This window comes from Aquarana catesbeiana, linkage group LG04 (genome assembly GCF_042186555.1).
Source record: "Aquarana catesbeiana isolate 2022-GZ linkage group LG04, ASM4218655v1, whole genome shotgun sequence".
NCBI lineage: Eukaryota > Metazoa > Chordata > Amphibia > Anura > Ranidae > Aquarana > Aquarana catesbeiana.
The window spans coordinates 391,445,629-391,467,208 of record NC_133327.1 but is presented as its reverse complement, the minus strand read 5'-3'; positions in this window follow the sequence as shown (position 1 = coordinate 391,467,208).

The following is a 21,580-nucleotide window of genomic DNA, read 5'->3' as shown; positions in this document are numbered from 1 at the left end:
GTTTGTTTAGCAACAAATACATTGAACACCATGGTAGTAGTGACATGATCACCACATGCCTTTGTTAGAAAACAAAGCCCTGAATTTTTTTTTTCAAGAAATGTTTACCTTAGCAGTCCACTTGATAACTTTGAAACTAATTTCAACAAAATTTTGACCACTGTGAAATTTGTAATTTTATAGCAAGATCAAGTTTGAATGGTGAATTAAAGTAGAACTATAGGCATTTTTTTTTTACATTTTGGATAGAATAAGGGAGATTTTTTTTTTTCGTCATCTGTGTCCCAGTGTGGAGATTTTCATTCACTCCCTGCCCCATAGCCAAACAGGAAGTGAAGGGAAATCTTTGCAAATTAGGGAAATTCCTTGGGGACCCCCAGGTCACCAACACGAGTGTCCCCATTGGAAGATTCTCCCCCTATTACTTTTTTGGGGACAACCCAAAATTTAGGATTTTCTTTTACTTTCACTTTCAATGATAATGGTAAACAGGACAAATAGAGGGTGAATCTCCTTAACGGGGACACAAACAGCAATAAAAACTGACAGGGACTATAATCCCTCTCTACTCTATCCGAAATGAAAAAACATTTTTGCCTTTAGTAATACTTTAACTCCTTTCATTCATATCCTCCAACGCTCCATTTAGCCTCTGGGAGTGAAAAGGGAAAGTCCTGCAGAAAACACCAAGTTGTGAGTTGGAGCTTGTTTAGGACTAGGGTTTTTCTTTTCTCCCTAATGTGACAGCTCTGGGCTAATCACCATGCCCCAGTACTGTCATCTGGGAGAAAGGGATATAAAATATATGTTACATATATCTGTATTTGTTTCCCTCTTTGTGGCTGAAAGAACAGCAAAAATGCAAAGGAATGTATATTCGGCTGGGAAGGAGGCAGTTAAGTGAACATTTTGCCCTGAATATGTGAAGAATAGGCTACTATTCTTATATATATAGCTATGGTTATGGGAAAGGCAGCACAACTCCTATAGGAAATTTTGACAATTGCCAGCAAAAGTGTTGCTTTGTACAGCTAAGGGGATGGTGACAGCTAAGTAGGAATATGGTAATAGACTGTGCTTTTTTGCCATGATTTTTGGTTTTGGCAAGGTCATGCCAGGGCAATTTTTAAACCAAATTTAGAAGCAAAACAAATATCTATTATATGTTTCTTCTTAATAAGTACAGCTCTAAATGATTCTATGCAAATTGAACATTTTCAGTTAAGCTGAAGTAAATAACAGTTTTTTACAAATTAAAATTTGATTTGAATTAGTTGAATGGTTTTGGTCAAACTGATTAATTCAATTTCAATTAATGAAAATGCACTTTTTAGCTTATAATAGTTTTACAATTAGAAATATTACAGTTGATGTGCGATGATTTAAAGCTAGGCTGGATTAGGTAATAAATGCTCAATTTTATTTTAAATTAAATATTAACCAACTGCATTTTATACATGCAGATGATTCAACCACTAATAAGAACATTACAAGTGTAGTGTTATGTCAAATATTACATTACCATGGCCAAACACAAATACGAAATTTGTAAAAACATTAAACTTGCTGGGGTAAATATCAGTTTTATTTGGTTTGTCTCTTTGTTCTCTCTCCATCCTACTGAGAAAACACATCTTATTTGCTGGACATTTGCTGCCATTGTATGTTGAAATGTTAATGCCAGTCCAGGAGGAAATGCCAAGTGATATATTTTTGACATAAAGAAATTTAATGTTGGACAAATAAATTACATACAAATAAAAAAAAATGATTAGCCTTACCCACAGATCTTGTCCAATTAATCATGACTAGTTGCCTGTGAGATCTTATTATTTACTTCACCATATTTCCTAACCAATTAAAGAACACAGAAATAGTCACTGATTTATTGAATACAGCTTGAGACTATAATTACTGCAGCATCGGCTGTCAGAGAGATGCATTTATTATGGTCAAATCTGCAGAGCACTTGAGTACAGTAAAGCCTATCACTTTAGCAGTTAAATGGGGCTAGTGAAATATGGCATTGAACTTCAATAATCTAATTCACTAGATGCTTTATAATCATGAATGAAGGACTGAAAAATGTGTGAAACAGTGAGTTCAAAACATACCAACCATTAAAGCCTATTCAAATTTCGCTCTACAATTGCTTTCAGCCTCATCAGAAAATGTGTTTTGCTTGCTTATAATTGTAATAATCCATTCAGTAACATCAGTTAATACATGTAACTCTTTCCATACAGGCATACCTCAGTTTTTACATATGGAATTTTAAAATGTTTTTATCTTACATAGTTACATAGTTACATAGTGGATGAGGTTGAAAAAAGACACAAGTCCATCAAGTCCAACCTATGTGTGTGATTATATGTCAGTATTACATTGTATATCCCTGTATGTTGCGGTCGTTCAGATGCTTATCTAATAGTTTTTTGAAACTATCGATGCTCCCCGCTGAGACCACTGTCTGTGGAAGGGAATTCCACATCCTTGCCGATCTTACACCAAAGAACCCTCTACGTAGTTTAAGGTCAAACCTCTTTTCTTCTAATTTTATTGAGCGGCCATGTGTCTTGTTAAACTCCCTTCCACAAAAAAGTTTTATCCCTATTGTGGGGTTACCAGTACAATATTTATAAATTGAAATCATATCCCCTCTCAACCGTCTCTTCTCCAGAGAGAATAAGTTCAGTGCCCGCAACCTTTCCTCATAACTAATATCCTCCAGACCCTTTATTAGCTTTGTTGCCCTTCTTTGTACTTGCTCCATTTCCAGTACATCTTTCCTGAGGACTGGTGCCCAGAACTGGACAGCATACTCCAGGTGCAGCCAGACCAGAGTCTTGTAGAGATCTTAATCTGCCATCATTTTTATTCCTTTACTTAATCTAGTTTTATACCCTGTACACACGATAGGATTTTCCAACAACAAAATCCATGTTTTTTTTCCGACGGATGTTGGCTCAAACTTGTCTTGCATACACACGGTCACACAAATCTTGTTGGAAATTCTGAACGTCAACATCGCGGTGACGTAGAACACGTACAAGGAGCCGAGAAAAAGTTCAATAGCCAGTGCGTCTCTTCTGCTTGATTCCGAGCATGCGTGGAACTTTCTGTGTTGGAATTGTGTACACATGATCGGAATTTACAACAACAGATTTTATTGTCGGAAAATTTGAGATCCAGATCTCAAATTTTGTGTGTCGGAAATTCCGATGGAAAATGTCCGATGGAGCCCACACAGGGTCAGAATTTCCGACAGCAAGCTCCCATAGAACATTTTCCATCGGAAATCCTATCGTATGTACAGGGCATTACTCTGTTTTTGTATTGCTACGTGCATTGTTTAGATACATCCACCTGATCAGTGGCTAATATAAATGTAAATGTAATGTAAAACCATAATCAAAAATGTTTCCTAGTTATATATGATAGTATGATCTAGCTGAACTAATGATGCCAAGTATGACCATTACGTTATAATATATATATATGATTGTAATCAGGAGTACACATTCCACAATAGTAGCACATGCTGCCCTGGTGATGGATTTATGTAGTGCATATTATTTTTTCTAGTGCTACATATATAGGACCAGTGCCAGGTTAGTGATTGGTATATAATGCAGAGTCCATGGTAGGTGACTGTATATAGCCTAGACGGTACATAGTGTTTTATATAGCCCATTTCTTCTTAGCTGTGAGAAGTGCCTAGCAGTTAGTGACGATTTCCTGGCAATTATTTCTTGGCACAGTGTGCAAGTTACACTTAATTATACAGTATATAGGGCCCTTACTTCTGTCATGATCTGTAAATGAAAAAAGTAAGTTCTGTATATAATTGTATTCTATTTTGTATGTATTGCACACTGCACTCACTGTGCACATGGCACTAATAATGTTTTCGTTACATGTTTGCATTCTTTCTGATTAGAATTAGCCTGCCTATGTTACGCCCCTTGTTACCATAAAAGTACAATTGTAATATTAATGTGATACCTACGTAATCATATGTATAAAAACCTTCAATTGCATCATAATAACACAGAACAGTTATTTGGAAAGATGCGGAGTGTATCTTTTGTGTCTGTTCCCTACTGAAGTAGTTATTATTAATTTGGAACCAGTAATCAATACGAGGATAGGAGTTGCCTATCTATTGAATTTCCAAAACAGAGCCTAAAAGGTTCAGTGAGTATTCTGAACTTCTAGTGGTAGCACTTGCAATTGCCAGCTGCTGTATCTGTATCATTTTTGTTATTCACTTCCTAGGACTTTGTCTGGTCTTCATATACTTCATATTTTTCATTATGCAAATATTAAAGGCTAATTTGCCAGAGGAGAAAGTACGATAGGTTTGACAACAGATCAGTTGCTCTCTTATAGAAGCTGGTTATGTCAGAGAACTGGGGAAAAAAGTTTTGTGCAACTAATTGATTCATTATGGCAAAACAGGACAGACAAGGGGGCTTATGGGAGTTCAAAGGGCAAGATGGTTACACTGATTTGTTAAACAAAAAAAAATAATTTTCTTTTAAAGTTCAATAGTACACATACCACTTACACCAGACCCTATCCTGACGAGTAAAGAATATGAGTAGCCTACCCCAAATCATATGTAATAGGACCAGTCTGTGTAAAGTTGGTCATACATTGACCGAAATTCAGCTGGGACCAGTCAAATTTTGATTCATGTATGGGCTAGCTGGTTGTACATGAGCTGATCTATCGATTGACTTGTGTACAACCAGCCTATCGGTCTTTACCTGCATGATCAGTTATAGCCAGCAACACTGATCATTGTATTCTGTTGGCAGGGAATGCTCCCTGCAGGCAGAATATAATGGCTCAGCTGGAGTGATACCCCCATCTACATTGAATGTGTGGATGGGGAATTGGTTCATTTTCTTTCATTTAACCCGTTGGTTGAATGAAAAACCATGTATGGCCTGCCTCAGTAACTGGGGAAATACCACGCAAATTCTAGAAAATATGCAAACTTCATGCAGGCAGTTGAGAATAAATCCAATTAAGCCAAAGTCATAGGGTTTAACCACTTGCTGGCCTCCAACAGTACATTTACTGCTGGCGGCTGGCTCCCTGTACATCACGTGCACTGCGCGCATTCCCTGGGGCGTACAATGATGCAATTTGCAATCGCTGTGTCCCTGGGGCTGTTAGCGGTCCAGATACCACATGATTCCTGTACGATCACATGTCACCTAGTAAACAATAGTCATGAATGGAATGCATTCATGACATCATTTTTAACTACTGTGTGATCTGTGCTTGGTCACCAGTGATCACATGGTTCCTGGGCCAATCACAGCACCCTGTACCATGTGATAGCTGTGGGTCAATCACAACATCACAATAGTAAATAATGCCATTCATGGAAAGATAAAACCATTGTTGTTACAATAATCATCACTGTAACAATCAATCACAGTTTTAAAAAAAATCCCTGATCATTCCCCCAGAGTAGTACTGTGTCACTGTGGTGTTTTCAGTATGTAAAAAAAAGAAAAAAAATGTTAAAGGAAAACATTTGATTAAAAAAAAGTCAATTTTTTTTTTTTTGTATATTGTGATCAGTTAGTATCCCTGATCACTGCCACGTCAGTCATATGATGACGCTGTACTGCACTGATGACAGTATGTAAAAAAAAATGCAAAAAATACCCCAAATTTTATTTAATTACTTTATTTTACAAAAAATCGTGACAAAAAAATTACAACTTGCCATGCCTCTTACTAAACAAGACCTTGGACTGTCTACTTTGCAAAAAGGGGTCATTTGGGGGTATTTGTACTGTCCTGGCTTTTTAGGGCCTCAAGAAATGAGGTAGGCAGTCAGTATATAAGGATTATTCAATTCTCTAGGCTCTATAACTTTCACACAGATTAAATAATGTACAATGTGTTGCGTTATTTTTTAGCAAGGAAATATAGCAGGCTCTATGTTGGCCTAAATTTATGAAGAAAGATTATTTGTTTGCAAAATTATATAAAACAGTATTTTTTCATTTATATAGCAAAAAATGAAAAAAAAAAAAAAAAAAAAAAAACAGTGGTGATTAAATACCACCAAAAGAAAGTTTTTTTTCAAAAAAATTATATAAATATCGTTTGAGTACAGTGTTGCAATGTAACAAAAACAAAAAACAAAAAAACAAAAACAATCTGTTCTTATTCTTCAGGGACCAGTTTCTATGAGTTGTTAAAAATGCAGGTGCATTTGCCTGGATTTATTAAATCTGTTTAATTTACATTAGTGATAATTTAAAAATACTTGTGGCTTAAGTTTAAGGGCTGGTTCACAACACAATTTCTGCATTTCAGTTGTGTTTCTGAAGGAGCATTTTTTATGAGTTTTATGAGAAGTGTTTTGGTGTGTTTTTCCCATCTTTTTTTTCTTCATCTCAATTTAGGACATGTGCATTCCTGTCCATTTTTTATGCATTTTGCCATATTATAGAAGCTTGCTATATAGAAAACATGTAGCATTTTCTCACTGCACTGGAATATGCAGGACTGCAGTGGAACACCTTGAAAGGGGGGTTGGCTGTCTGCACCTGGTGCTACCACTTACAGGCTGCCCTGCTGCAGTCATCATTGATTTGTAAAGTGGTAGTGGTGTGCAGGCACGGAAAGAAGCTGGAATAGTCAGGCGGAGTTATCTCTGTCTGACAGGAGAGGAATAGTATGGGCCAACTGAATGAGATGCAGCAGCATGGGAACATGTGCTCAAGTAAGTAAATGCACTGAACACCCATGCTGGGGGATTATTATTACAGCCTAATGCCCCGTACACACAGTCAGATTTTCCGATGGAAAATGTTCGATGGGAGTTTGTTGTCGGAAATTGCGACCGTGTGTAGGCTCCATCAGACATTCTCCATCGGAATTTCCGTCACAAAAAATTTGAGATCCATTGTCGTAAACTCCGATCGTGTGTACACAATTCCGACGCACAAAGTTCCACGCATGCTCGGAATCAAGCAGAAGAGCCACACTGGCTATTGAACTTCCTTTTTCTCGGCTCATCATACGTGTTGTACGTCACCACGTTATTGACGTTCAGAAATTCCAACAAGATTTGTGTGACCATGTGATTGCAAGACAAGTTTGAGCCAACATCCATCGGAAAAAAATCCATGGATTTTGTTGTCGTAATGTCTGATCGTGTGTACGGGGCATAAGTATGCAACTGACCACCACTGCTTAAGAGTTATTATTACAGCCTGAGCCTGCCACTGACCACCAATGATAGGGAGGTCATTATTACAGTCTGCTACTGACCACCAACGATGAAGGGTTAAATAATACCATCACTGACCACCAATAAAAATTATTGTGACCACTTACACTAATACTGGGGTTTATTATTACTGCCACTGACACCAATGATAGGTCTTCTTCTACTCCCCCCACTAAAAAGCATACACAGTAATACTACGCACAATCCATGCCTTCAGGAGTTCAAACTATGCACTTTGCATTTTTCATCTTATTCCTTTCAAGATGTGCCTCCTAAAAATGTTCCTATGTTGGAAAATATGCAAAAGAGTATCTCTGAGCACCTGCACATGGGGTGAATTAATATTCTAAATTCAGGATCCTAAGCATTAAGTTGAAACTGTACTTACAGCTACTGTTGTTCACCCTCACCAGCCAAATCTACTCTACAGCGTGCATGATGTTTAATATCATGATTTTTTTTTTTTTTTTTTACTGAAAATTGTTTTGATGTATGGGGAGGGATGGTAAAATAATGATCTACCCCAGTGCCAGATATGCTGGGTATGCCAGTGCAGGACATAAGGGGTAAAACATACTAGTGGGAGAAGCTGGTGAGGGGATGAGTTTGGATGCTAGAATGAGGAGAAGCAGTAGTTGAAATTCTGCATTAGAAAATGCTTAGTAAAGGCAAACAATAATGTTGTTTTCTTTATGTGACTAGGCAGGTGTGAGTAATTTACTTTGTTATAGAAAATACAACTCTCCTTATTGTGCATCTCAACACTACACTATTGTTCCCATCTTCATTTTTTTTCATTCTTCTTTCTGTTTTTCTAAAGCAGTGACCAATGATCAGCACTGCTAATGTTTTATCTCAGTCTCATAGTAGATTACTCCATTATAACTTTTCAATATCACTTGAATTTGAATCATTTAATCCATTGTAAATTTCCTCATTTCTGTAAAGGAGACAACAATTTACAAACATGCTTTAACAAACCATTGCACTAGTATTTGTAATCTCCACCATATGGATTAAATCTTTAGATGTTGTGCTGATCATAGCAACAAGCCTTCATTATACTTCCATCCAGTATTACAGCACAAACTTTATACTTTCTCCCATCATAGAAAAAAGCATTCATTAGCTAAGAAAAGCAAGCAAAGGTCTGCACATGATGAATTTATAATAGCATAAGTCAATCAAGCAGAGTTTTTTCCTGCAGTCGCAAGCACAGAGCTGTAAGCAGTGTTTCATCTTGTACAGAGATGGAGACCAGTTAGATATAATAGATGCAGCTAAAGGCAATTAGCATGAAACTTATATATCCATTTGAGGCAATTCATGCCTAGGTAATTAATGTGCTTCCAAAATTCTGGTCTGGTAATTAACTGTTTTTTTTTTTGCCTCACTGTATGTCCCAACACCAGGGCAGTCCCATAAAATTATGGTTACATGCACGTAGTGATGACTGTGGAAGTCAAATTAACAGTTCAAATAATGTATATGCAAGCTATCATGGTAATAAAATGTTTTATAGGTGGAGGGAGCAGCACATGTGGCAGTAGTTTCAAGCATAGACAGTACAGCTGGAGATCATAGACACAGAAATGCAGCTAAAGTGATATGTACAGTAGATAACAGTTTGGAATTTACCCCTATGTTTTACTCAATAGATACTAATACAGATACTGATCTAAATTTATGATTTTTTTTATACTATATATATATATATATATATATATATATATATATATATATATATATATATATATATTATATTGTATTCCTTGTTCATATGACCCTCTCAGTTATTGCTATGTGCATGTAACCAGCATTGTGTTGGACTGACCTGATGTTGGTACATACAGTGAGGTGAAATATATTTTATAATCACACCAGCTTGTGGGAGCACATTTATTACTTAGGCCTGAGTAGCCTCAAATGGATATGTAGTTGACTTCCACTTCCGCCGGGGGGCGGATCAAGCATGGAGGAGTGAGACATCTGAGCAGTGGACGGGCTCACACAGTGCTCCAGCATAACGGCAGACCGTAGAGATTTTGGAGGGTGGGAAGAAACAGTGTTAGGAGCAGATGTGAGGGAAATGGAGGGAGAGCAGGGTCTTAGACAATTGATCCAGGGTCTCCCCACAAAAGAGGACATTCAGGCGTTGTTGGGCAATCTGTTGGGACCTCTGAAAGAACAGATAGGAGAGGTATGCTCAAAGATAGAAGTGATAAATTGCAAATTGCATAGCTGCGAGATATCACAAGAAAAGACGGATGCACGGTTAAATGACCTAGAGAAAAAGTGTAAGACACAACATCAGAGGCTGGTCACTCTACAATTACAATTTGAAGAAACTGAGAACAGGAGTAGAAGGAACAATTTAAGAATAAAAGGGATACCAGAAAATGTGGCTGTGACAGAGCTAAGGCAAACAGTAATGGACATTTTTAATAAATTACTGGATAATCCCCCCGGAGACCCAGATTGAGCTTGACCGTGTTCACAGTTTTCCCACATACCGCAACCCCACCCAGAGAAATCCCAGAGATATCCTTTGTCGGGTATATTTTTATAAAATAAAGGAAGAGATAATGAGAGCAACATGGCGTAAGAACCCAGTAGAAATTGATAAACAAGAAGTACAAGTGTTTTCAGACTTATGCAGGCAGACAAAAGAGAGGCGATGGATGCTAAAACCTCTGATGGATCATTTGAGATCTAGAGGGGCGACATATAGATGGGGTCACCCAATATCCCTGATAATTAAAAAAGGAGACTGCACTTTTAACCTAAACATTCCAGAACAATTACCAGAATTATTTCAGTTTTTGGGGTCGGAGGCTTTTGAGGTGCCCAATTGGATAGACCCATCTTTAGCAGGGGAAAAAGGAATTTTTGAAAAAAGAGATCAGCAGAGGAAGGACGCATCCTAGATGAAACATACCATTGAATTGAGAATCCCTGCAAACAACTGGATTGAACCCCTGGAGCAGATGAAGATGGTTCCCCCTTTTTTTTTTTCTTTAACTTGCAATTTAAGACACTAAAAAATTGATTTTTTTTTTGCACCAAGTTGAGTTATGTTGTGGAGTGGGGGGAGTGATTGTACACAAAAACGCTATTTACAAAGTTTAGAAGGGAATGAATTATAGGTGTGAAGGATGTGAGAGGAGAGGGTGGGGGAGGGTGGGATGAGTGGAGGGGAAGGTGTGCTTACAGGTCTATTAGAAATAATATAATTGTTATGGGATATATTCTACAAGTAATTAACCACTTGACAACTGGGCACTTAAACCCCCTTCCTAACCAGACCAATTTTCAGCTTTTGGTGCTCTCACATTTTGAATGACAATTACTCAGTCATGCAACACTGTATCTATATGAAATTTTTGTCCTTTTTTTCACACAAATGGAGCTTTCTTTTGGTGGTATTTAATCACCGCTGGGTTCTTTATTTTTTGCGCCGTAAAAGAAAAAAGACCGAAAAATCTGTAAAAAAATACATTTTTCTTCATTTCTGTTATAATATTTTGCAAATTAGTAATTTTTCTTCATATATTTTGGCCAAAATTTATACCGCTACATATCTTTGGTAAAATTAACCCAAATCGGTGGATATTATTTGGTCTTTGTGAAAGTTATAGAGTCCAAAAGCTATGGTGCGAATATCTGAAAATTGATCACACCTGAATTACTGACGGCCTATCTAATTTCTTGAGACCCTAACATTCCAGAAAAGTACAAATACCCCCCAAATGACCCCTTTTTGGAAAGAAGACATTCCAAGGTATTTATAAAGATGCATGGTGAGTTTTTTGAAGTTGTCATTTTTTCCCACAATTCTTTGCAAAATCAAGTTTTTTTTTTACTTTTTTTTTTTCCCACAAAATTGTCATATTAGCAGGTTATTTCTCACACACCGCATATGCATACCACAAATTATACCCCAAAACACATTCTACTATTACTCCCGAGTACGGCGATACCACATGTGTGAGACTTTTACACAGCGTGGCCACATACAGAGACCCAACATGCAGGGGAGCACCTTCAGGCGTTCTGGAGCACCCAGACCAATTCTGACATTTCTCTCCTACATGTAAAAATCATCATTTATTAGCTAGAAAATTACATAGAACCCCAAAACATTATATATGTTTTTTAGCAAAGACCCTAGAGAATACAATGGCGGTCGTTGCAACTTTTTATCTCCCACGGTATTTGCGCAGCAATTTTTTTAACGCGTTTTTTTGGGAAAAAAAACTGTTTTGTGCTTTACAAAAACCAAAACAGTAAAGTTAGCCCAATGTTTTTGCATAATGTGAAAGATGAAGTTACGCTGAGTAAATAGATACCCAACATGTCACCTTTCAAAATTGCACGCGCTTGTGGAATGGCGCCAAACTTTGCTACTCAAAAATCCCCATAGGCGACGCTTTAAAATTTTTTACTGGTTACATGTTTTGAGTTACAGAGGAGGTCTAGGGCCAAAATTATTGCTCTCGCTCTACCGATCGCAGCAATACCTCACATGTGTGGTTTGAACACCGTTTTCATATGTGGGCGGGACTTACGTATGCGTTCGCTTCTGCATGCGAGCACACAGGGACAGGGGCGCTTTAAAAATTTTTTTTTTTTTTTTTATTGTTCATTTTACTTTATTTATTTTAGTTTGATGCTTTTTTCCAAAAAAAAAAAATTTTGACCACTTTTATTCCTATTACAAGGAATATAAACATCCTTGTAATAGGAATATGGCATGACAGGTCCTCTTTACAGTGAGATATGGGGTCAATAAGACCCCACATCTCACCTCTAGGCTGGGAAGCCTGAAATTAAAAAAAAAAAAAAACTATCCTGGCTTCGATCGTAGCGGTGAGTCGGTAGAAGCGTGGGAGGGGGGGACATCCCCTCTCGCCTCCCTTAAGAACGATCAAGCAGTGGAACAGCTGCTATGATCATTCTCATGGTGTAGGGAATCGCCGACTGAAAAAGCTGATATCTGAATGATGCCTGTAGCTGCAACCATCATTCAGATATCCCCGCACAAAGTCAAGGATGTTGTATGACGGCCGGCGGGTGGGAAGTGGTTAAAACGCTTTTTTTTTTTTTTTTAACACAAAGTTGTCCATTTATACAATATTTCTACCACATAACATGTACATTCCAAAAATGACACCCCAAAATAGATTCTCCTACTCCTCCTGAGTACGGCGATACCACATGTGTGAGACTTCCACAGCCTGGCCACATACAGAGGGCGAGTACAGCTGAGCATGGCTCAGCATGGCAGGGTATGGCGGGGTATTGCAGAGTATGGCGGGGTATGGCAGGGTATTGCGGGGTATTGCGGAGTATGGCGGGGTATGGCGGGGTATGGCGGGGTATGGCGGAGTATGGCGGGGTATTGCGGAGTATGGCGGGGTATGGCAGATTATGGCGGGGGCATGGCAGAGTATGGCGGGGGGGCATTGCAGAGTATGGCGGGGGCATTGCAGAGTATGGCGGGGGCATTGCAGAGTATGGCGGGGGCATTGCAGAGTATGGTGAGGGCATTGCAGAGTATTGCACAGCATTGCAGAGTATTGTGGGGGCATTGCAGAGTATTGCACAGCATTGCAGAGTATTGTGGGGGCATTGCAGAGTATTGCACAGCATTGCAGTGTATTGTGGGGGCATTGCAGAGTATTGCACAGCATTGCAGAGTATTGTGGGGGCATTGCAGAGTATTGTGGGGGCATTGCAGAGTATTGCACAGCATTGCAGAGTATTGTGGGGGCATTGCAGAGTATTGCACAGCATTGCAGAGTATTGTGGGGGCATTGCAGAGTATTGCACAGCATTGCAGAGTATTGCACAGCATTGCAGAGTATTGTGGGGGTATTGCAGAGTATTGCACAGCATTGCAGAGTATTGTGGGGGTATTGCAGAGTATTGCACAGCATTGCAGAGTATTGTGGGGGTATTGCAGAGTATTGTGGGGGTATTGCAGAGTATTGCACAGCATTGCAGAGCATTAGGGATGGCTGAGCATGGATGGATGGATGGATGGATGTCTCTGTGCAGCGCTGTGGGCACTACACATACAGCCCACAGCGCTGCAGACATCCATCCATCCCCCTCCCCGCTCACTGTGTACCGATCGGTACACAGGAGGGGAGGAGAGGAACCGGCGTCATCAGATGACGCCGGTCTGTTTACATGTGATCGCGCCGTCATTTGACGGCGCGATCACATGGTAAACGGTCGCGATCAGCGGCCATTTACCGGGATCCGTGATGCAGAGGACCCGGCGGTCACGGATGTGTTCGGGTGCGCGCCCCAGGGGGCGCGCGAGAGGGAAATTCTGGGTACGTCCTCCCAGAGTTATCCAACCGCCCTGCAGCCGTCATTCGGCTATGGGCCGGTTGGTAACTGGTTAAGTATTACATGGGATAATATATATATATGTATATATATATATATATATATATATATATATATATATATATATGTATATATAATTTTTTTTCTTTTCTTTTTGTTTTTTTGTTTTTTCTTCTTGCAATTTAAGACATTAAAAAATGGGATTTTTTTTTTTTTTTTTTGCACTAAGGGGTTAAAGAGTTATGTCGTGGAATGGGGGGAGTGATGGTTCACAAAACACTATTCACAAAGTTTAGAAGGAAAGGAGTTATATGTGTGAAGGGTGTGAGAGGAATGAGTGGGGGAGGGAGGAGTGTGTGGAGGAGAAGGTAACTGATAACTGTCTCTCTTTTTTTTTTCTTGTTGTGTGCTTAAAGATTTATTAGAAATAGTATAACTGTTACGGAATATATGCTATAATTAAGTATTACATGGGATAATATTTTTTTTTCTCACTATGTGAATACTAATTTGTAATCTAAGATAATTTTATATTGGATAAACACAAGTTTGGTTATGTACACACAATTTGAAGGGGTTCTTGGTGGCATGTATGGAGGTGACTGGGGAGTGTTTCAACGCTTGGTGGTACTGAGGGCAATTCACTATAGGGACATGTTTTGGTTTTTTTTTGTTGTTTTTTTTTTTTTTTGTTTTGTTTTGGAATTATGTTCACAGTATGATGAAATGTGGTGGGTAATATACACAATATGTTTTGTATCGGATATGAAAAGAAAAAGATGTTTTTTATGTGTTATTTTTTTCTTTATCCTTTGAACACTATTCTGTAATTATAGATATTTTTCAGGGGTGAATCACTATAAAAGCATATATATTTTTTTAAAATTATTATTATTATATTTACAGCTTGATGAGAGGTTGTAGGCAATGTACACAATATGTTTTGTATAGGATAAAAAGGACAAGAAAAGAAAGACGTTTTATAGGTGTTTTTTTTTTCTCATAGAAAGAAGGTGGGTAGGATAGGGAAAATGAAAGTAAGGGAAGCGGGATTATTGTGCATTCGGATATTAGAGGTTGGGGTTCTTGATAGGGGTGAATTTAGTTGGGTTAGTATGGAAAATGTGATCGCATATAATGAGCTTTTTTGGTGCTAAAATCATAAAATGATAATGGCAGTGAGCATTGTACAGGAGCCGTTGCGTGGACTCCTACTTGCTTGACAGCACCCCCCATAGTGAACGCCTCTCCTCTGGGTGAAGGAAAAGTCGGAGGCGTTGGGGTTTTTCTTTTTTTTTTTTTTCTTTGTTTCAGAAGACTGGTTCGGAAACGTACTCAGTCAGCTGTCCTCCCGGGGAGCTTTTTTCTTTTTTTCTGGCTCCTAGGGAAGAGGAATCAGGGGTTTTTCTTTTTTTTTCTCCTTGTGTCCTGCTCTCTTCTCTCACCTTCTCCATCTCTTCTCCTCTCTTTTAGATTGAGCAAATGATTAAAATGACTAAAATAACCTTTACATCATACAATGTTAAGAGACTAAATAGCCCCAAGAAACGGATAAGATTAATGGCAGAATTAAAGAGATTTCAATCCGTTATTTTTCTCCAGTAAACAAATTTTAAAAGGGAAAAAATTCCATGGCGTAAAAACCATGATTTCCCAAAAATATATCATAGTACATCGCAGACTTCAAAATCCTGTGGGGTATCTATTTTAATAGCTAAAAAAGTGCCATGGAAGGAATTAGGCGTGATCACGGATGAAGGGGGTCGTCTCCTTATAGTAAAGGGGACTTTGGGTCTTCAGAAAATCACACTGGTAAATTTATATTTACCAAATGAGGATCAAATAAACTCCCTGGAAACATACTTACAGATAGTGCAACAACATAAGGAAGGAATCTTGGTATTGGGGGCGACCTTAATATGGCCTTAGACCCAGTGAAAGATACATCCAAAGGATCTTCTCACCTTTCATATGTCAAATTAAGGAAAGTGAAAATTTTTTTACAAGAATTACAATTGATAGATAGTTGGAAAGTGGTTCATGCACAGGACAGGGATTATACATTTTTTTCAGCGAAGTATAAGACCTATTCCAGAATTGACTATATTTTTGTCTCCCAAAATATAATTAAGTCCCTAGTAAAAGCTTTGATTGGGTCATTTACCCTATCAGATCATGCTCCGATCATGCTTCTGCACGCTAGAAATGGGGGAGGAAGAACGTAAAGAGTGGTTTTGAAAGCTTAATGAAACCCTCCTCAAGGACAGTGAATATGAGGGGAAATTAAAGCAAGAATTGGAATCTTTTTTTATAACAAATGAAACGGGGGAAACATAATCATTCTGTATATGGGAGACACATAAATGCTTCATGACAGGTATGTTTATTTCCTTGGGGACACATAGGAAACAGAAACTAAATGAACAAATTGACTCGTTGCTTAAACGGATCGGGGAATTAGACGTAATACACAAAAAATCCCAGGCTCAAACAATAGAACAGGAACTTGCTGGCCTACGCAAAAAACTCAATTTACAGTTAATAGAAAAAGCAAAATCCAAATTAATTAGGGGAAGGACTTTTTACGAATTTGGGAATAAACCAGGAAGATTGTTGGCAAATGCTCTTAGAGAAACCACCAAACGAAACCATATTACACAGATTAAAACACTGAGGGATGAATTGGTTAACTCTCCACAGAAAATCGACTAGACGTTCAAGGACTACTATGAGAATTTATATCAGTTAGAAAAGAAATCTAACCCAATAAACGTTAAAAAAAAGTGGGAAGCGGCGAGGGAATATATTGAAGAGACAGAAATGCCAAAGCTAACAGAAGAAGCAGCCAGGGAACTCGATGCCCCAATTTCAACAGAGGAATTTATAGCGGCGTTAAAATCATTGAATGTGGGCAAAGCCCCGGGCCCAGATGGGTACACCCTGTCGTATTATAGAAAATATGCAGAGGAATTGGCCCCGAGATTCGTAGCAGCTTATAATTCACTACGAGATGGGATGCAAATCCCAATAGAAACATTACTGCCACATATAACATTCCAAAAGAGGGGAAAGATCCCTCCCAATGTTCTAGTTGCTGACCTATATCACTGGTGAATGTGGATTTAAAAGTACTTACAAAGATTTTAGCCACAAGACTGCTAGATTATATCCAGGGTCTAATCCATCCAGACCAGGTGGGATTTACCCCGGAGAGGGAAGGAAGAGAGAATACACAGAGGTTGGTGAACACGATCTACCTTGCACAAAGGCAGCAAAAACCAATGGAGATAATCTCTGCGGACGCGGAAAAAGCCTTTGAAAGGGTAGATTGGATTTTTTAAAAGGCGGTACTACAGCATATAGCCTTAAGGGAGGGGATGATGAGCTGGATTTCTAATTTATATTCTACACCAAGTGCTAGAGTAAAGATAGATGATAGAACCTCGGAGTCCTTCCTTATTCAAAATGGAACACGACAGGGGTGCCCTCTTTCACCACTGATTTTTATTTTGACAATAGAACCTTTCCTAAGGAAAATACAGGCTAATGTGAATATTAAGGGGATAAAAATAAGGGAAGAAGAACAGAAACTTGCAGCGTATGCCGACGATTTAATTTTCTTTGTAACTTCTCCAATCATATCTCTCCCATCCTTGTTGACGGAGCTGCGTGAATATGGGAAAATATCTAATTTTAAAGTAAATTACGGGAAATCTGAAGCAATGGGGATAGAAATAAAGGCGCTCCTTTTACAGTTGGTAACCACACAATTCGGATTTAGGTGGACCAAATTGTATATAAGCTATTTAGGGATAAAAATATCAAAAAATCTGAAGGAATTATTTGAGCTTAATTACATACCAATGGCTAAACCGATCAAACTGGATTTGTCGAGATGGGATAAAGAGATTTTTACACGGTTCGGGAGAACAAATATTATTAAGATGAATGTGATGCCAAGACTTCTGTATTTAATATAGACCTTGCCAATTAAAATTCCTCCAAGCTTTTTAAGAGATCTTAGATCAAGATTTCTGAAATTTATCTGGGCTGGGAAACCAGCAAGAGTACGTAGAACTATACTATCACTACCTAAAGGAAAAGGAGGGATAGGGCTTCCAGATTCAATAAGATACCAAGAGGCTTCACATTTAACCAGAGTGATGGAATGGTGTGGACTTAGAAATAAGAAACCCTGGATACAGACAGAACAGGCAGCAACAGATATCCCATTGGAAGGATTAGTATGGATACCAGAAACTGAGTTGCCAGCTGAACTGAAGAAACACCCAACAATAGGCGTAACTCTGCGGATGATCAAAAAGATTTTCAAAAAAACGGCCATCTCGACAAATCCTAGTCCAATGCTCCCGGTTCTGGGGACACCAACATTTCAGTCAGGAATGACAGACCCCAAGTTCAGAGCAATACGACGTAGAGGTTTCAGCAGGATCATACATTTTTCAAGGGACAATCGTTTATTATTAAAAAGAGAAATTGAAAGAGAAATAGCACCTGAATTCGATTTTTTTAGAATGATGCAGCTGGAAGCATTTATTAAGTCAAAATCTAATATGTATACAGAAGTAAGAGCATTGACCGGGTTTGAGAATATGTGTTTGAAGGGAGAAACAATAAGACATCCGTTGTCCTATTTCTATACTGTATTGATGGGAATGGAATCGCCTCAGGAACTAACTTTCCTACAAGCGTGGGAGAAAGACTTAGGGACATCATTCTCCTAAGAACAGAAGAATAGGATCTAGTATTTAATCAAAAGGCATCAGTAGCAAGCAGATATCAGGAGGGGGGATATAAAATCCTTACCAGATGGTATAGGACGCCGAATGTGCTACATCGGATTTACCCCCAGGTGTCAGAGGTATGTTGGAGATGTCATGAAGAAGAAGGGACAATTCTACATATCTTCTGGGAATGTACAAGAATAAGAGAGTTCTGGGAAATGGTTGCAGAAACTACTAAAACAATAACAGGATTCCCCTTGGGAAATAATCCGGCAACTTTTTTATTGCTAGATTTCCCATTATCAGCGGAAAAATTTAAAAGCTCACTGCTGAGTCACCTTTTAACAGCAGCTAGGGTATGTATCCCTGCTCTGTGGAAAAAAGACAGCTCTCCAACTAGGGCAGAATGGTTGGGCAGAATTGCAGAAATACAACAAATGGAAAATCTTACTTTGACAATGAAAGACCAAGATGAAAAGTACCGGACAACATGGGCCCCATATTTGGGCTATAGGGAGAGAATGGACTGAAGTGGGGAGAGATGGAGGGAAGGGGAAAGAGGGAGGGGTCGAGAGGAGTTCTTTTTTTTTTTTTTATATTACTCCGGGTTAGGGAGGGGGTAAAAAGGGGAATTTTTTTTCTTTTTTTTTTTTGAGCAATGGGTTAATAGTAGAAAAAGGGAATTCACAAGGAATTAAAGTGTAAATTAAAGGTAACATATGATGTGCAGATGAATAGATTTACTTAAGACATATTAAGCTGGCACTATATGAGTGCAATGAATTGTATTGTGAAACCCATGAAAAATAAAGAATTAAAAAAAAAATAAAAATAAAAAATGGATATGTCACTTTCATGCTAATTGCCTTTAGCTGCATCTATTATTTCTAACTTGATTATAGCTCTGTGCTTGTGACTGCATGATAAAATACAGCTTAACTGGCTTCTACTATTATAAATTCATCATGTGCAGAACTTTGTTTGGCAAATGAATGCTCTCTTCTCTAATGGGAGCAAGTATACGGTTTGTGATGTAATACTGGGTGGAGGTATGATGAAGGCTTGTTGATATGGTCAGCTTATGCTCAACATCTAAAGAAAAATTGAATTTGGTGGTTATTATAAATGCACCAGTTAGTCAAAGCATGCATGTGGCTTTTTGTTTCTTTTACTGACATTAGAATATTTACGGTGGACTACATGATATGAATTCAAGTAATATTGAAAAGTTGCATTGAAGTAATGTACTATGAGATAAAGCATCCACTGTCCTGGTTACATTTTAAACTGTTATTAAACCCATTGCAAGTAACTTAATATTAAAGTGCACTACTTACAAGTTGTCATGTCTCCATCTTATTTTTTCTTTCAATGTCTTACTTTTATGTATGTGACTCTATATAGCTCTTCTTTGTTATTGAATATAAATATGCCAGCACTCCCAACACATCCCCCCCCCCCCCAGACTGACAATGCTGCTGTCCAAATCTACCTCCTGTGCTCATACATCCACAGTGGGGGCACTCTAATATATATATATATATATATATATATATATATATATATATATATATATATATATATATATATATATATATATATATATTTGGTATTTTTGTGTATATATACTGTATATATATATATATATATATGTTTATTTTTTTGCAGTGGTTTTCTCTATGCTTGGGATCTTTTAATGTGACAAGAGTCTAATTACAAATATATTTATTTTGTAAGAGTAAACCCAAAAGAGAGTGATTGATTATTATTGCATTAAAAATGTTATTGTCCGCATCTAATCCAATCCAATCTTTTTGTTGAATTTATTTTTAGCTTTTTAGCTTTATATTTCTTAAACTTTAGGAACATAAAAATGCATTTTCTTATTTTAAAAGGTTTGCCTTTTAAAAATCCCATTTTAAGCCACTTTTTTGTTCAAGATAGGAAGTCACAGTAAATAACAGAAAGTTGCAGACTTTACCCTTTTTTCCCATGACTACCAGCTAACACCAAATGAATGCTTTCGCTCACATTTTTTCACTTAGGTTTTGGCCTTTATTAGAGATGAGAAGTCTCCTAGGTCATGGTTATGCTCATCAGTTTTGTCAGCAATTCTGAAATGTGAAGCTTCCTTTAATGACTTGTCCACAGTTTATGAGCATGAGTATTACCAGTTTTTCCTATAGGAAAAACATTATGCAGCCAATAAAATGTCTGTTATTTTAAGGATTGATGCAGTGTCAAGTCCAGAGAGGTCATGCAGAGGACTTGGGTTGCTTCTAGTCAGTATTAAATGGCTAGGAATTGGTTTCCTTTTAGTATCTTTGTATTTTCACAGCTATGGTACACGCTGCCAAATAGAAAGTCTAACAACTATTTTTCACAGCACTGATGTATTAAATGACAGATTTATTAACCATCCTGCCGAGAACAGTGTTGAGATAAGGATAATGCTTGGTATAAACAGTTCTTACTCTTAAGTGTTTTTTCTCTTCATTTTTAGCACCTCAGTAATTTCAGCAACTCAATATAAAACTGTTATCATTGTGAAATACTGTCCGATTTCATCTAGTATTTGAATATATTAGTTTCCTGATTAGAATGTGATAATAGCTAAAGCAAACAGCTAAACCTTTCTTACCTGAGCACAAGAAGATTTTAGTGTTATGAAAAAGGCTGAGCTGTATTTGCATACTAAAGCTGTAGCTTGCAAATGCTAGACATATCTTAGCTGGTATGAAAATCTTTGCGATCAAAGACTACAGTGTCATTTCTGATTAATGCTGTTGTCCATGTTCAATTTAATGCAAAGTAAAGCAAAGTTAGGGGCCCATTCCAGGGGGAAAAAAAGGCCTCTTACCCCAGGCTCTTAATACTTATTTACCAAAGTCTGATTCACAATAAGTGAAGGGTGATCAGAAGCCACACTGCAGGCCAGCCAACTGGTCTTGTTGTCACCCTTCATATTGGGATTTTATGAAGTTGCCAGTGGAAGACTTCAGAACCTTGTGAGGACTCTTTGAGGGTCCTGTGTTTGGAAATACTTTTAGTCAAATGGCTAAGCCAGTGAGTTTTGATATCAGCATGAGACAACGTGAGCTCTGCAAGAAGGACCTTTCTACAGACCAGAAGAAAAAAGAACTAGGACCTAGTCTTTTAATTTTAGATAAGTAATGGGGGATTTTAGCTAGATTTTTTCTTTTTTTCT